A 17,834-nucleotide genomic window follows, 5' to 3' on the forward strand; every position below is an offset into this window, starting at 1 on the left:
TCTAGTAGCGAGCCCGCGGGGCGCCCGCCAGTCTGGGCCCGGAGAGCGAGAGCCCGGCGCTCGGATGCCCCCGGGGCCTGGCCCCAAGACTCTGTTCTTGGCCCTGCCGGACATCGGCGAGGAGTGCGCCTCGGACAGCGACTCGGAGGACGGCGGGGAAGCGTGAGTAGCCGCGGGGGCCTGTCTGTCTTGGGTAGGACGCCTCCCTCCTCCTGCCACACTCACCTTCCAGGCGCGGGTTCGAGGACTGCACTGTCCGCAGTGACTTTCACTAACTCCCCTGGGCCGCCGCTTGCGCCCTGCCTGAGTCCTCCCTGCTTGGCTAGCTTCTGTTCAAACACACGCTGCGACGTGCTTTTGCTCACTTTGTCAGAAGATCCTCTGCTGTTTACAGCAGGGGGGAGGGGAGACCAAGCAGCTTGAAGGAAAGGGCAGAATGCTGTTTCTCTTCTAGGCGAAGCGTTCATTTAGATCGTTTGATACACTGGTTACCTTAGGGACTTTGAAAGGAGGCCTCAGTCCCTTTCTCTCTTGCAGAATATGACAGGTAGATGTGCCCCCCAACCGAGTACGCATGTTGGCGGCTATGATTGTTAAGAAATGTTGAGACACGGTGCTTCCCTACTTTTCAAAGATCAGCCACAACTCTTATCCCAAATGGGATGGGTTTTCTTTGTGTGACATCTAAGTAATTTACATATGTACAACATCATCTGACACTAGTGGGATTTGTAATGCTCAGGACACTTCGGATCACATACCCTAGAGCTTCTGAGTTACTGCTATAGTGCGCTGGGGTTCTGCAGAAACGCTGACTTCATGGGAACATTTCGCTGGGGATTGGGGAACACCGTCCTCAACACACACACACACGCGCGCGCGCACACACACACACACACACACTATCCTTCCACCATCAGGTATAGTGATGAAAACATTCCTCTAAAAATGTGCAGTTTAGAATTAAGGTGAATTTTATTTTTTAATGAGCAGAACATATGGCTATTCTTAAGTGGATACAAAAATGTTCAGCCTTCTGAATCCAATAAAGTGAAATGGTCAAAAGCAGACCAGAGGGGCCCATTCACAGATGGAAATGTCTACGTTATAATCTAGTGAAGGAAAAATCGTCAGGCCTGCTGGCACAGAAACTCTTCCCCACCTCTTCCTCTGCCCTCCCCGCCAATGGACTGGAGAACTTTTGCGTTAAAACCGATTCCAACCCTATTACAATTTAAATAGCTGCATTTTCACAATGCTGCGTGACATTCATCTCAGTGCAAAAATAAACAGTTAAATAACATTAGGTTTTCTTTTTATTTAGTAGGAAATGTATTAATCAATTGATTTTTCCCAAAGGAAAATCAATTGCATTTGGATAAGTGGCTAGAATACCTATCCTGAGGAATTAGGCCTCTGTTATTGGCTACTGGTCCTTAACACTTACGCAGTTAATGTTTTTTGAGCAAACAGTTCTATACACTGACCTTAAACTCTAGGCTTAGCGCTTTATACAAACAGGCGCCCAGACATCCGGTGTGGCCAGGGAGAGAGCTGGTGCTGCTTTCAGTCTTCAAGCATCTTGGTCCATGTTTCTATTGTCCAAAAATTTTTAAGAAGCACTTGTTGAATGACACTGTATTTGACATTACATACAGAAGTGACTCTTCTGCATTAGCAAACGTATCCTATTTTACTGAAAATATGGGCACTGAATTTGAGATAATTGCTATGAGAAATAATATGCACAGATGTGCGCATTCAAGAATCTGATTATGCGTGTTCATACTTTCCTAGGACATCAGACAGCCCTCTGAGTGCACCATCTTTCTCTTGTAGATACACAAATCCTCATATTCCCTTCCTTTCATGCCTCAGTCCTTTTTCATTTATAAAGTTTACAAAGGGACAAGGAGAAAGGAAAAAAGCATTAATGTGATTTTTCCTTCAATACTACAGACCTTTTGCGCCTTGAAGTATGTTTTTTCCCTCCCGGATTTCTGGGTTAGCTATTTATAATATTGAATAAACAAGCATCATTCAACGATGGATTTACATTATATAACTACGACCTCACCTGCCAGTTTGCAGAGAGTGCTACGAATTAGAGCCTGCTTGATTAATATTAAAATAGAGTATTAGAGTATTTTCTAAAGCCTGGGGACGTGAGGAGGTGGAGGTGGTTAATGCAGGAGTAGGAAGAAAAAGGCAGTAAGTAGAGAGAGTGTGGAGACATGGAAACAACTGGAAGTAAACCCTGAGAAACATGAATCTAATGGTAAGACCGTTACATTCAGTTACAAAGCAAAACCCTCATTCACAGTTTATATTTCTTTGAAGAAAACCCATGCATTTTACATTCTGGTTCTGGACTGTTCTATTAGAATTAGAAATAGTGAAATTTATTGGAGTAGGGAAGTATGCAAACTTTCTTTCAATTGTGGGTCTTTTTTTTTTTACTACAATGCTGTATAGCAGCACGAATTTTGATCTCTGAACCGCGGATTCAATAAATGAATGGGCCACGGAAGAAGGCCTTGCCCTTTGCATTCCACCAAGGGCATTGGCTGCCACATCTGAACCAGACGCAGAGGACACCGAGTTCCCTTCTTCATCTCACGTCCTTGTACTCCCCAATACGTGATCCCAAACTTTTTGTCTTCACCCTAACTTCCCCGTGCCTTTCTGCCTTTCCTTTACCTGCACCTCATTCACACTGGTTTTCAGTCTCGCCCACACCCCACACTGCCTTTTTGCACTTCTGAACTACACAGTTACCACCTTGGGAAAGGTCTTCTTCTGTCTGTTCTGGAAATATGAGAACTGCTAACAGTAGGAAAGGCAGGTAGTTCTATAGATGGATAATAGCTGTATGTGAATGTTCGTAGATTGTGAACTTCATATGGTCAGAAAGGATTTCTGTCTTCTATAAGTTATAGCTGCTGGCATATAATTATTGTTTGTTTTGTTCTTGTTTTTGAGTGATTGAGTTCCATTGTCGGAGTCATGTTAGTGTGGGAATTATGGCAGTAACTGCCTGCAGGGCTTGTTCACTAGGCTGGCAATAACACAAATGCAGGGGCTTATCTCGCAGTTCATCCGTTTCCGAAGCAGCCCAGGGTTGGAGCGATGCCAGTGCAACCAGGAATCAGAGAGTGGGATTCTAATCTCAGACCATTTGCTAGCTGTGTAATTCTGGGCAGGTTATTCAGTGTTCCAAACCGTAGGTTTTCCTCCTTGATAAAATGCAGCTGAGAATAATACTTGCCTCATAGGGATGTTCCAAAAATTAATTGCAATAACATCTTAAGTGTCTAGCACATGGAGAAAAGCTTTAAAAATGTTAGCCATGATTACCATCTGCTTCTTGGCACAGAAATGAAATTTGAGAGCGTGTTTCCTGAAAGGATACATTCCAGGTGAAGAAAAGGGTGGCAGAAAAAAAGAATTCATTTGCAGTTATCATCTGACTGTAATACCTGGCATCTCTTAGTTCCATTATTTGGGAGAACAAATTAGAGTACTCTAATCTGTCATCACAACGGAGAGAAGATAAAGGTTACCTTCACTGGTACAACCGCTGGTTGTGGTATAATACCTAGAAGAAATGTATTTGCCACCCTGGGATCAGACTTTTAATTTTTAATTTTTATGGACACCGCAGAATAATCAGTAACATCACACGTTGTTCCTGGCCCCGCCTTTGTACAGCTCTTGGCCATTCCTACCCACTAGCCTTGTGATTCATGCTCACACATTACATCCTGTTTGGACTATAAGCTCTTTGTCCTGTGCCACTGAAGACGGCACATGCAATAAATAAAGCCCTACATACAAAATGAAAAATATAACAATAAATATAACTTTCATGAGTAAATCTCATAAAAATCTAGAGGCAATTTAAATGTCCTTCCTTAAGAATAATTGCTATCTTGGTTCTTTTTGTTTCGTTGTCTAGAGTTTCCCCAAAGTTAGCATTGTTTTCTGCTGGGACTTTGCATTTCCTCAGGGATGAATAGTGAGCTCTGTAGACAATTGTCATATGACTGTTACTTTCTATTACAGTCTTATGACCATTACCTTTATTAAAAATACTAATAACTTGAGTTGGTTGTCCACATATTTACTTAATTGTCTAGCATTCGCTTTAACCAAAGAAAATAATTTCATTTTTACTGTCTTTTGCAATCGTTTTTTATGCTTTAAATCATCTTCTTTACTTTGTTATATTTAAAAATCTCAAAAATTATATTTGAGCTAATAATTATATGTCCTGCTATGTATTTAAAGAACACCTTGGAACATTTTTCCTCATGTAGTAGCTAATATGTATAGCACTTGATATGTGTTAGGTCCATAACTACAGTCCTATAGTGTGGGATATAAAATCTTGATAGTTCTGGAATTGTACTAGTTAATTCAAATTAGGATAGTTTTTAGAGCATAGATTGGAAGTCAGATTGACTTCAATTCAAATCAGACTTCATAATTTTTCTGAGGCTATTAAGAACAGAATACTAGTTAAGCATTCACCTTATTTATCTTTTCATCCCTAAAATGAGTGTTAATAATAATACCAAGTCAAAGAGATATTGTAAGCATTAAAAGTGATAATATATGCAGACATCTCCCATTGGTGGCTGTGACATAAGCACTCAATGAGTAGCTATTACTATTGGCTCATAATTATCCTTTTCACTATCTTTTTCTTTATCACCCACCATCAGCATTCTTTGTATAAAGTATAGTTTATTGCTGTGATCTCCAGTAAAGATTAATATATGATTTCCAAAACATAGTTGTCAACGTGTATTTATAAAAGATCTGTTCCTTTTATTTTTTATTTTTTTTAAATAATATTTTTTTATTATGTTAGTCACCGTACAGTACATCCCTAGTTTTTGATGTAAAGTTCCATGATTCATTAGTTGCGTATAACACCCAGTGCACCATGCAACACGTGCCCTTCTTAATACCCATCACCAGCCTATCCCAGTCCCCCACCTCCCTCCCCTCTGAAGCCCTCAGTTTGTTTCTCATAGTCCATAGTCTCTCATGGTTCATTCCCCCTTCTGTTTACCCCCCCCTTCATTCTTCCCTTCCTTCTCCTACCAGTTTTCCTACTTCTTACGTCCCATACATGAGTGAAACCGTATGATAATTGTCTTTCTCTGCTTGACTTATTTCACTTAGCATAGATCTGTTCCTTTTAAGACCCGTAGACCCATAGAGCTAGACTTTCTGAGTATCAGAACAGCAACTGGAAATGAATCTTATCATCAAAGAATAAGAAAAATAAGATGAAAGATTCAGGAGAGGTTTTAGACAAATTGCCATGAGCACATGGTTAGGGGAAAGTGTCCACAGATAAGAGGAAGGGAGGGGCTCAGGAATCTGAGTCCTAGAGAATGTGCCAAATTGGGGCACATGGAGACTTCAGATTTGGAAGGACATTTCAGGAGACTAACTGTGTGAGCAAATTATGGAGGCACAAACTGTATGTCACGTAAGTACTTCAATTTGTCAGGAGCACAGTGTTGGTGAGAAGGCGTCAGGAGAAAACCAGGGAGAGGCTTGGATACCAAACTCTGTTTAGTAAACACTGGAGAGGCCACTAAACGTTTTTAGACAGAGAAGTGGCGTGAATAGGACTGAGCTTCAGAAGGATTTAGCTAATGCACAGGAGAGTATAAACCCAAAAGTAGTAGGACGCTCTGGCAATAAACCCCTTTGAGAGGTACCAGGGCCTGGGACACAGATGATAAAAATAAAGATACTGGGATGATAAACCTCACAAGAATGGCAATGCCTGGGAACAGCTGAAGGAAGCAAGAAGGAGGAATGAAGGTCTTCCACGTGGCTGCGAGGAGGATGCCGTCAATAAAGCAGGAGCACAGAAGAGGGTTTGTAGGGTAGGTGAGGAATTCACTTTGGGACGCGTATTGAATTGAAATCTTAGGAAAACAACTGAAGACGGTGTCAGGCAGAGAGCTGGATGTTTGTTAGTGGAACTTGGGAGAAAGATTAAGGACTGGAAATACAAACATGGCAGCTTTCCTTATACACTTGATGGTGAATATGTACAGCAATTACAAATTATATAACAGTGCATTACATCCTCTGCAAGATATAGTAATCTTTTTTTGTTGTTGCTGGGTTTTTAAGATCTTCTAAAATTAGAGGTGTTCTTCACTGTGCTAGACTAGCTTTTCCCAACATGTGTCCCATCAGTTACCTGTTCCTAGTCCATGATGAGTACAGAAAGTGGGAATAAGTATTTAGAAACTTCTACAGTAATTAACAGAGTAACTTTATGCCTGTCGGCTGATAACAAAACATTTGTATTTGTATTTTGGGCATCTGTGTTTCCATTTCATTTTCTAGCTAATTTATTTTTATTATACTTTGACAATTATTTATCCACAATGAATTGGAAAATTTTTTTAAATGGTCTGACACTACACAATAGTTTAAGAAGCACTGAGGCAGGGCGTGATCCCGGCGTTGTGGGATCGAGCCCCACATCAGGCTCCTCCGCTATGAGCCTGCTTCTTCCTCTCCCACTCCCCCTGCTTGTGTTCCTTCTCTCGCTGGCTGTCTCTATCTCTGTCGAATAACTAAATAAAATCTTTAAAAAAAAAAAAAAGAAGCACTGAGGCAGACTTGACTTAGATACCGTTAGACCACAAGGGGCAGAATATTTCAGGACACCAAGAGAGAAAAAAACCAGCCAAATGATTATACTATCTTTTTACTCTCCCTAAAATACAGGGCTAAGCAACATTCAGAGCATCTCCTGGTTAAAGATGAGATTCTTTCAGTTGCTCAAATGATCTAGATTTGCAAATATGCTCTATTCACAATACCTTTGGGAGCTGGGGCCCTGGGAATACAACCTGTAGCCAAGAGACCACTGCTCAATACAAGGGGGTTTCTCATACTATTACTTTTTTTGTTTTTTGAAGTCGTAAGCCAAAGGCTTTGCCCATCATGACTCTCATAATTCATTCACAACCCTTGATGGCAATTTGTCTCATAAAGCGTAACTTGCAAACGTACATACTTTCCAGACAAAAGGAAATTTGACAGGAAATTTGCAAACATGATATGTTTTCTTCTCTTGTTGCCCATCTATCCTCTTTGGGAACAGTCCTTGGTTTGTGATTAAGAGATAATCATAATGTCTTAATCTCTTCCGAAGCCCATAGAAAGAAGCATGCCACAGTGAGGGCACTGATCTTATGCCCTAAGGCTATTTTCCCATATTTTAAATTTAATTTCCGTTTGAGGCTCACATCCTACCAAAATGGTAGAAACGAGAACCCGGTTGTCTGGTGTCTCTCCCATCTTTGTCTTAGGCTTGAGCTGCTTTCTTGGGGGGAGGGGGGGTGCTTACATGGGACCAGGATGTTCAGTGGCAGAGAAGGAGCCCACTTGTTTGTTGATAACCTCGGTCCTTGCTGAATCCACTCAAATGTCCATAATCTCATTTTATCCTTCTTTATAACCCAGGTCTCAGGCACGTAGCCACCAGTAGTCTCTTCAAGTCAGGGCGCTCTCCCTTATTTCTGTGGTGATCATGAGAGCCCCTGGGGTCAGTCTGTTCCTCTCATACCAGTGTTCTCCATTATAGGACTTCCAGGAGGATGCCAGTCCCCACCACGTACCCTTTCTTTTCTCCGGGATCCTTACCTGAGCTCTCCTGAAGGATCAGGGCACGGGTGCCCTCTGATCCCTCACCCAAGATCCTTGAGAAAACCTCTAGGAACTCCCTCGTGCTGAATGCCTGATTCAGGGACCCACCAGTTCATGGGAATGAGAAAAGACATTCCTTCCTCCACTAGGCCCATTACTACACCATGGTGCAAATCAAGCAGAGGAGTGTCTAGATTCAGTCTACCTCCTGGCTTTGTGCATTCTCTGGGGTACAGTGTCCCTAATGGACTATTACACATCGTAGTGGCCACCCAAGTCCACTTCCTCATTTCCTAATCTCCCTAAGATTCCCTTCTCAGAGACAGAATATCTGACCCACAGAATCTTCCCATTCTCGGGAATCTGTTTTTCTTCGGAGGGTTGGGAAGAACCTCCCTGATGTATGTGTTTTTCCCTAAATCTTTTACGAGGCTAAAAGTGCATGCCAATCTTGTAAGTTCCGGCTTTAATACACACACACACACACACACACACACACACACACACACACCCCCCAAGGGGTGGGGGAAACCCTGCTGCATTCTATTTTCTGAAGCAATAAGCAAGAAAAAGCTTTGGATGATACAGTGTGGAAGAGGACAAAGGAACATGAAAACATTAGGGGAAAAAATATCAGTTGAAATACATTTAAAAATACTTCACACGAGAACACTTTTCACCTCACCAGAGCAGTGAGGATATGTATTTAATTCAACAACAACCAAACCACACAGTTCTTGGATATAATTTTACAATCTGTAGGCAAACATTTTGCTTTATTACGAAAAACTATCTGAATATTCTTTGGTCCTAGGAATACTAAGTATCTTACATATACATATTAAATAGGGCATGATTCATAAAATACTTTGTGCTGTTTACTAAATAAATGAATAAATACTATTCATTAAAGATGTATTGAAAAAAATTTTAAATGATGTTTTATTTTTGAGAGATAGAAATAGTCAATTAAGACACCATGTTTCATAAAGCATAGAAATTAAATAAAGTTTTGAAATGAGTAAATATTCAGTTGTGAATTTGGAAAAAGAGTTGAACGGTCTTTGTCAATGACAAGAAAAACAGTCAAGCCAAGCCTTTCCCTACTTTTGTTTAATAAACAAATTATTAAGGCTAAATAAACTACGTAAAATAAAGAACTAAATAAAGTGTCATATACATGTATATTCTTCGTAGGATCACTGTCCTCTTAAATTATTGTAATGCCGGTAATAAAGATGAAGACAAACCCCGACTTGGAAGCTCACAGGTTACATTAGGTTTTAGTGCTAATAATTAAATTTCAGAGAGTGTCACTAGATCCCTAGAAGGTTAAAATGGGGACTTCTTTTCAAATGAATTTAATTCAAATTTCTGCCATTCATCTGTGAAGTCTTAGAAGCCATTCATGTCTATCCAAGATTCTTTATAATCTAGTTGAATTAAGTGTCTCCGTGGAAGAAAGTGAGCCCCTCCCCCTTAAAATCCAGTAATTTCATTACTAAATTAATGCATAAAGATAAATCCTAGGGAAATTTGATTTTATATATAAGATGTATTTTAAAGAAGCAGGTGATACATTCTCAAGAAAAAGTCTACCTCAGTCAGACTTATGTTTTACTCACTAGTTTTAACATCTTTATAAGCATGTTGGCTGATGTGAGCATTCTTCGAATATGTATTATTCTGCAAAGCCAAGATTCTTAGCATTGGAAACAACAGCTGGTATTTCCATGTCTACTAGTTACCAAATGCTGCAGGCATGTTTTATAGGCGTTATCATTAACCCACGAAACAAGCATACAAGGTAGGACCTTTATTTCCATTTTACAAATGAAGAAATTGAAGCTCAGAAAGGAAAACAGAAATTATTTACTTGCACATGGCTAATGGGTGGAAAATGTAACAACGAAATCCAGGCAGGCAATCTATACCATGCACAGATATGTATAACCAAGTGTTTTTTTAATGAATTGTTGAAAATGGTAAGGAGGATAAAAACCTATTTCTATGGTAATTGGTAATATTTTCTCTGGAACAAACTGACTCTAAGAAAGTTTACCCTTTCCAAAAATAAATCTGAAAAATAAAAATTATGTTAATAAGTAATCTAAAAGTATCTTTCTCAGAATAATACTTCTAGTAAACTGATAAGGGGACCAAATTTAAGGCTTAGTTTTGTCCATGTTCAAGTGCAGATTAAAAAATGACTTTTATTCCAAAGCCATGACTTCTTTAAAATAAAACATTAGTTTTATCAACTCTCTTCTTTTATTGCATATATTATTCTTATAAATTATTTCATATATATTTAATAGCAAATCAAATATTTTATTCATACTAGTAAGGCAGATAATTAGCAAGCATTGTCTTACTAGTAAAAATGGAGAAGCAGCAATTAGATATGGCCCTTGCTAGGGGAAAGGGTATACCTTCACATTAGCATTTTCTTAATTAGACGTTTCACCTAAGGGTTTAGAAGAAGCCTTATAATTAAATATTGACCACTGTAATCCTTGCCAGGCACTTATATTCATGTTTATCTAATGAATTTTTTTCTTTCACATAACATTTAACATTTTAGATCTTGCTTGTTGATTTCTAACATAATGATATAATTTTAAGTATCTAAAAAATCAAATAATGAGGTATTTATTTTAAAGGTGCATTAATGTGACAATTTTTAAATTACTCATTAACTTCAATTCCTTACAATGAAATTTCTTTTAACGGAGCACATGGAAATGACATTGAAGAAAACTGTTTAACCCTATTTCAGATGTAAAAGAAATAGGAATGACAATCGCTGAATTCCGGTGTCTGCAAACATCCTATCCTAACACGCTGCCTCACACATACACACCGCCTAGTTTGAGGCTAAAAAACGGAATTTTGTGGCAGTCACCCACCATCCTTGTTCTCCCTCTGACTCCACTGCAGTTCTGCTTCTCTTCCTTGGTCTTGTCTTGGTGGTAGAGTTTTACTTTGGACTTGAGGAGAAAATTTGGCTCTTACTTGAGCCCTCCAAACTCCCGGAAACCCGACTTACGCTTGCTCTTTACGAAGAAGCAATGGGTCGCAATTCTGTGGTGATTTTGAGCTGATTTTCCCCCTTGGGAACCACCGAGGAGGCCGGCTGAAGAGCAGATTGGACGTCTGCGGCGATGAAGCTGTCTTGTGAGTCAGTTACAAATATTGTGGTGATGGCAGTTGTTTCAGAGGCAAAAGTAGCAGTTGGTGTGCTTCTCTGAGAGTCCCTCCCTCCCCAGGAAGCAGTGTTGCGCTGGAGTTGATTGAAGTGGCTGGCAGGAGACAATTGCGCGCATCTCTTTCCTGTTCCACACTGAGTGGCATGGCCCTGGTGGCTGGAAGCTGGCCAAGGAGGGAGTAGGCACACGCAGCAAGCGTGCAAACGCCTCACATCAGGACTTCTGTGTTTTCAGAGAGCTGGTTTACCAGTACACCACTGCTAATAAGTAGATGTTTCCTTCCAAAGCCCTCCTGCTATGACAGGTAGATTGGAACAAAAGGATGTTTTTAGCAACAGCTTATGAAATTGCTGAAAACGGTGCCCTCATACGAACACTTAAAAGAGATGTTGGGAGCTCTGCCCTTCAGAAATCACAGAACTGGGCAGCAGATGGGGGGGTCCCTGTTGGAAACCTCTGTTTTTGCCTCAAGCTGACCATGAGGCAGGATGCAACCTTGTTTTTACCATAAAACATTCATGAATTCTTCCTCATTTAAAGCATTAGGGGAAAATGTATATTTTGCTGAAGACTCTCCTGGGAGATGAACGGTGATTTATATCACACATTGTACAATATTTTGCTACGAAAATTGCCTTAGTTCTGCTTTCAGCAATAGCAGACTAGACTGTGTCAGACCAACCACCTGAGTGCAACCAGGAATGCTGGACAATAAACAAAGAAAACCACTCAGGAGTTAGGGTAAACTGGAAAGAGACCAGCACCGAAGAGACTGAAACCCAGTTTTAAATCTTCTTAATTACTGATTGGATTAGCATGTCTTGGGATTGCCAGAGCCACCCAGCCCAGTCTGCCATAGGAAGCAAATTTAACCCACTGAATTTAGCTATAAGCAACAAATCCATATTGTTTCCCAAAGAAAGAGTTCACATATCAGAATACAGAAATACTGAATATAAATGTGTGAATGGCATGTTTGTACATGTAAATTCTAATGAAAAGAAGGCTGGTGTAGCTTTTATAATATCAGACCAAGTAAATTTTTAAAACAAGAAGCATTAGTGGAGGTAACAAGGCGATTTTATAAATATAAAACGGCCACTTTATTAGAAATATGAAAATTCTAAATTTAGAGGCACTAATAACATAATTTCAAAACCATATAAAGATGTGTCTATTTTTGACAGACCTGGAGCTAAGTTTTCCCTACCAGTGCAAGAAAAAAGTGTTCTCATGCTTTCTGATTGTGGCAGCCAGGACTGAATGGGGGAATACAAGAATTACCAAATACGGGGAGGAGATCGTTTTTAGAACTCAGAAATAACCCTGTAGATCGTGAAGAGTGTATTTTACACCAAAAAACAGGAGCCTAAAATTTGAGTTTGTGAAAACAAAAACCCCTGTATTTATAGCAACAATTGACTAAAAGAAGAAATAAGCAAATCTAAAATCATAATGAAAGATTTTAACATACTTTTCTCAGCGATTGATAGAAAATACACAGAAAAAAACAGTAATTACTATACAATAATATTTACAATAATATATAATTACTGTAAAGGACACCAAATTTATTATAAAGCCACATTAATACACAAAGCATATTATTGATGCAAAGACAGACAGATAGGTCAGTGGAGTGTAATAAAGATACCAAGTGCAGTCTTCTAAGTATATGAATGTTTGATTGTTGCACCAAATGTTGGTGAAAAGGTGGTCTTTTCAATAAATGGTGCAAAATCAGTTGTACATCCTTAAAGAAGTAAAAGAATCTTGATCACCTATGTCACATTTTACCCAAAAAAATCAATTTCAAGAGAGTTATACATCTCAGTATGAAAGGAAACACAACGTCTTTTGTGTCTTGGGTCAGCAAAGATCTCTTAAGTTGGACCAAAAAAATGCTAACCAGAAAGAAAAGGTTGGTAAATTACACTATGCTAAAATTAAGAACTTCAGTTAATCAAAAGAGACCACTAACTGGAAAGTTTTTATTTACCCCAAGAAAGCTTTGTAAGGCCAGCTGGCCCTGTAATTGTAATTAATCATTGGATAGGAGGCCCTTTCGAATTTATGAGTTGAGTTTAGCTTCTGTTTTGCTTTATCATCTCTGTAAAAGCTTGGAAGACAAAGACCTAAATAGTTTCAGATTAAGACTTAGAAACACCAGGGAACCTGGGTGGCTCAGTCGGTTAAGTGTCTGACTCTTGGTTTCAGCTCAGGTCGTGGTCTCAGTGTGGTGAGGTTGATCCCTAAGTTGGGCTCCGCACTCAGCAGGGAGTCCGCTGGAAGTTCTCTCTCTCTCTCCCTTTGCCCTTCCCTCCACTTACTCTCTCAAATAAACAAATCTTTAAAAATAAAAAGACTTAGAAACAGATAAACTTAGTCTTTCCACAGCAGACACCTAGTAATATTAATTATTTGACAAATTACACTGGTACGGTATCATTTTCCAGTTCATTCTGCTTTTTAACAAAGGGCAAATCTTTATACACCTATTATCCATTTCAGCAAATTAAGCCTTCAGTGTTGATAAAAACCTTATTCCAAAATCAAGAATTACTGAACTTCATTGAATTTATGATGTTATTGATTGTAAGACACATTATTATTTTACATTCCATTTTTAAATTCCACATCTAACATAATATGTATAAAATCTATATAAGGAAAACTACAGAATTCTGATGAAAGAAATCAAGGGAGAACTAAATAAATAGAGAAATATTGCATGTTCACGGATAGGAGGACTCAATATTGTCAAGGTATTAGTCCTTCCCAAAACAATCTCAGATTTAATGCAATCATAATCAATATTTTGTTAGATTTATATCTAAATAATTCATTTGGGGGGCTGTGCAAATGTAAATAGTGTTGTATTTTTAATTTTAATTTTCACTTGTTCATTGTTGATATTTAAGAAAGCAATTCACTTTTTTATATTAATCTTGGATCCTGCAACTTTGCTATAATCACTTATTAGTTCCAGGAGGTTGTGTTGTTTGTTTTTTCCCAATTCTTTTGGATTTTCTACATAGACAATTAGATAATCCATGAACAAAGATGGTTTTCTTCCAAATCAATATACCTTTTCTTTCATTTTTGTGTCTTATTGAATTTGGTAGGACTGCCAACACAATGCTGGAAAGTGAGTGGTGCGGGAGGACATCCTGACATATTCCTGACCTTAGTGGGAAGGCTTCTAGTGTCTTATCATTGAGTAAGATGTTAGCTGTAGGCTTTTTGTAGATGTTCTTTATCAAGTTGAAAAAATTCCCTTCTATCCCCTTTACTGAGTTTTTTTTTTCGTGAATGGATATTGGATTTTCTCAAGTGCATTTTATGCATCTGTGGATATAACCGTGTGATTTTTCTGTAGCCTGTTGAAATGATTGATTACGTTAATTGGTTTTTGTATGTTAAACAAGCCTTGCATACCTGGGATAAATCCTACTTGGTGATGGTGTATAATTCTTTTTACACATTGTTGGATTCAATTTACTAATAATTTGTTGAGGATTTTTGCATTTATCTTCATGGGAGATATTGATCTGTAGTTTTCTTGTAATGTCTTTGTCCGGTTTTGGTATTATGGTGATGCTGGCCACGTAGAATGAGTTGGGAAGTATTTCCTCTGCTTTGATCCTCTGAAAGAGATTTAGAGAATCGGTATAATTTCATATTTAAATATTTGGTAGAATTTACAAGTGAAAGTACTTGAGCCTGGTGCTTTCTGTTTTAGAACGTTTTTAATTATTGATTTAATTTATTTAATAGATTTAGGTGGCCTATTCAGATTGTCTATTTGTTTTTGTGTGAGTTTTGGCAGATTGTGTCTTTCAAGGAATTGGTCTGTTCCATCTTGGTTATCTTGAGCACTGAATATTCCTTTATTAAACTTTTACTGCCCATGGTATTTGTCGTGATAGTCCCTCTTTCATTTCTGACTTCAGTAATTTGTGTCCTCTCTCTCTCTCTTTTTTCTAGCTAGAGGCTTATTGATTCTTATTAAGCTTTTCAACGAACCATCTTTTGGTTTCATTGATTTTCTCCATTAAATTTCCTGTTTTCAATTTTTTTTATTTCTGCTCTAATTTTTATTATCTCTTTTCTTCTGCTTACTTTAGATTCCATTTGCTCTTTCTTTTCTGGTTTCCTAAGGTGGGAGCTTAGAAGATTGATTTTAAATCTTCTTTTCTAATATATGCATTAAATGCTATAATCTCCCTTTAAGCACTATTTTTGCTGTATCCCACAAATTTTGACAGCAAAATCACTAAATAAAAATACAAAAATGCAAAAAAAAACACCACAAAACAATCACATGGCATTAAACAGACTACAAAAATAATACTTGATAGTATTAGAACAAAAACAAGAAGGTAAAGTGCTGCCCTGTTTTACATAAATTGAAAACATCCAATCCAGGCAACTCAGTTTTTTTGCTGCTCTATGCATGTCTGTGAATGAGCATGAAAGCACCCTGAGTATTAATTTTGGAATTACAAATAAATTTTAGCAAGAAGGTGAATTCACAAATACGAAATCCATGAATAATGAGGATCAACTGTATTTTAATATTTTAATGACATCAAATAAACTGAAACTTATAATAATGATCTAGGAATTATTACCAAGTCTTCATTTTCTGCTCTACTAATTAAAAGAATGAGTGAAATTAAACACTAAAACACACTTTTTTGAAAAATTTGACTATATTGATGCCGTAGTGGAGGAAATTAAATTCTTTATAGAATATACCTAGGTGTTTTTGCTTTGAAACCTTGATGAATTTTTTATAAAAATACTTATAAAACATTTTTCAGATTGTTTCCTCTATCACTTTCTACTATAATACTATGGTAAAGTTAATGCTTAAAAGTAAGAAAAAATATTGATTACAGAGTGTTATTGAATCCATTTATCCAATGTATTAGGTTGACACATAAAATTTCTGGTTTTCTGGTTCAAACAGTATATGATTGGCCATTTCATACGATCTTACCTAAAAATTATTGTCCTTAATAGATTGCAGCACTAATTTAGAAATAATTGGATTTCTAAATAAACAATTTGGGTGTTTTGTTTTGAATAAAATACAAATTCTGTATCTTTCTATATTTATGTATAAGCTGTTAACCTCATAGATTACTTAGGACTTTCTAAGTTTTTTATTAGCCTTCATATTAAAGCCTAATAATTTTTCCTTCTGTTACTCTTTTCAGATACAACATTCCTCGAAATTTAAAAACTTTTCTGCTTTGTTAAATAGAGTGAGTGTGCTCGAGCTTCTCCAGACCTTTGGTAGAGGGCTTGTGAGGTGTATGCCCTGCGTAAAAGACTGAAGTGAGGAATAAGCTTTGTCTTCAGTAGCTGAAGTTGGAATGTTGGCTTTGTCGTGTCTTTGACTTCCTTGTGCCTCAGTTTACCAGTCTGCAGAATGGTACTAAAAGTATCCCCCCTTCGAAGAATTAATTGTGAAACAGTTTTCTTTCCCGTGCTTAAAAGTAGCCACCCATCAGGGTGTTGTTAGGGTTAGATGTAGGTGTGTAGGTCCCCGAGCCTGTTTGCCACCAAAGTGCCAGCACTCCATCCACAGACGATGTTAGTATCTTGATACTTTCTGTCAGCTGTGCATACTAGATAGTGTTCATGCCATAGTGAGTTTTGATCCAAACAGGATTCCATATCTGCACTGGAAAGAAAACTCACTACATCCTGAATCTTGGAAAAAAACATACATGGTAGTAAAATCCACCGGGCATGTTTCAGTGTTAACAGATGGGAAAGATGGACATCTAGTGTCTCTCTAGAAGGGTTTNGGGGAGTGGGAGAGGAAGAAGCAGGCTCATAGCGGAGGAGCCTGATGTGGGGCTCGATCCCATAACGCCGGGATCACGCCCTGAGCCGAAGGCAGACGCTTAACCGCTGTGCCACCCAGGCGCCCCGCACGCAAACATTTCAATCCCCAAGGAGCCAAATAATGTAGTTATATTTTGCTTTACACAGGCTGTTCTTAGAAAAAGTTTATATAAAACAAATTTCTGTTGTTATTTAATATCAGATATAACTTATTGTAGTTTATTATAATTCTTTAAAAATAATGTCCTTATAAATTTTACTACCTAGGTAAATTTTTTTCATTTTTATGTTAAATAATATATTAATTCTAGGGGCGCCTGGGTGGCTCAGTTTGTTAAGTGTCCAACTCTTGATTTCAGCTCAGGTCATGATCTCAGTGTTGTGAGAATGAGCTCCACACCGCCCAGCATGGAGCCCAGCGTGGAGTCTGCTTAAGATTCTCTCTCTTCCATACACACACACACACACACACACACACACACATAAATTCAACATTTTTCTATAATTTTCTGTAAGCTATGGACTTCACAGTTTACCTAAGACATTATAAGATTATTATACTCTTTGTATTAAAATAATAAAATATACAATGGTTTTATTGGTCTTCTTGGAAAGTGGTTACTAACTTGTAAAATATATTTAAAGGTATAGAAGAATTNGTGTTGTGAGAATGAGCTCCACACCGCCCAGCATGGAGCCCAGCGTGGAGTCTGCTTAAGATTCTCTCTCTTCCATACACACACACACACACACACACACACACACATAAATTCAACANCTTCGTACCTCGATACTCAGCGCTGGAGATGTTCATTTGTAGAGATCCAGATGTATCTTCCTGCGTCTCAGGCTGATTCCGTGGATATTCCTGCTGGTCTGGTACCTATCCAGCTCAACTCAGGGGACCGGCTGAAAAAGGGGTCCCCTACTCCTCCGCCATCTTAACCTCTCTCCCTTGCGAGCATTTTTAAAATAGACTTTATTTTAGAACAGTTTTAAATGTACAGAAAAGTTGGTCCCTTATTATTATCTTACACTATAATGGTACATTTGTCACAAATAATGAAC

At 38.2% G+C, this 17,834-nt stretch overlaps 1 protein-coding gene across 2 annotated transcripts in view; it reads left to right on the forward strand.

Moving 5' to 3' along the window:
- The first annotated feature begins 6 nt into the window (after positions 1-6).
- FAM149A (family with sequence similarity 149 member A) overlaps positions 7-17,834 on the forward strand; it is a 46,186-nt gene continuing 28,358 nt past the window's right edge. For both annotated transcript variants that reach the window (XR_004621924.1, XR_004621923.1), the window contains exon 1: positions 7-162. The gene's annotated coding sequence lies outside the window, so the exon portion shown is untranslated. The remainder of the gene's footprint in view (positions 163-17,834) is intronic.

This window comes from Ailuropoda melanoleuca, chromosome 18, assembly GCF_002007445.2.
Source record: "Ailuropoda melanoleuca isolate Jingjing chromosome 18, ASM200744v2, whole genome shotgun sequence".
Taxonomy (NCBI): Eukaryota; Metazoa; Chordata; class Mammalia; order Carnivora; family Ursidae; genus Ailuropoda; species Ailuropoda melanoleuca.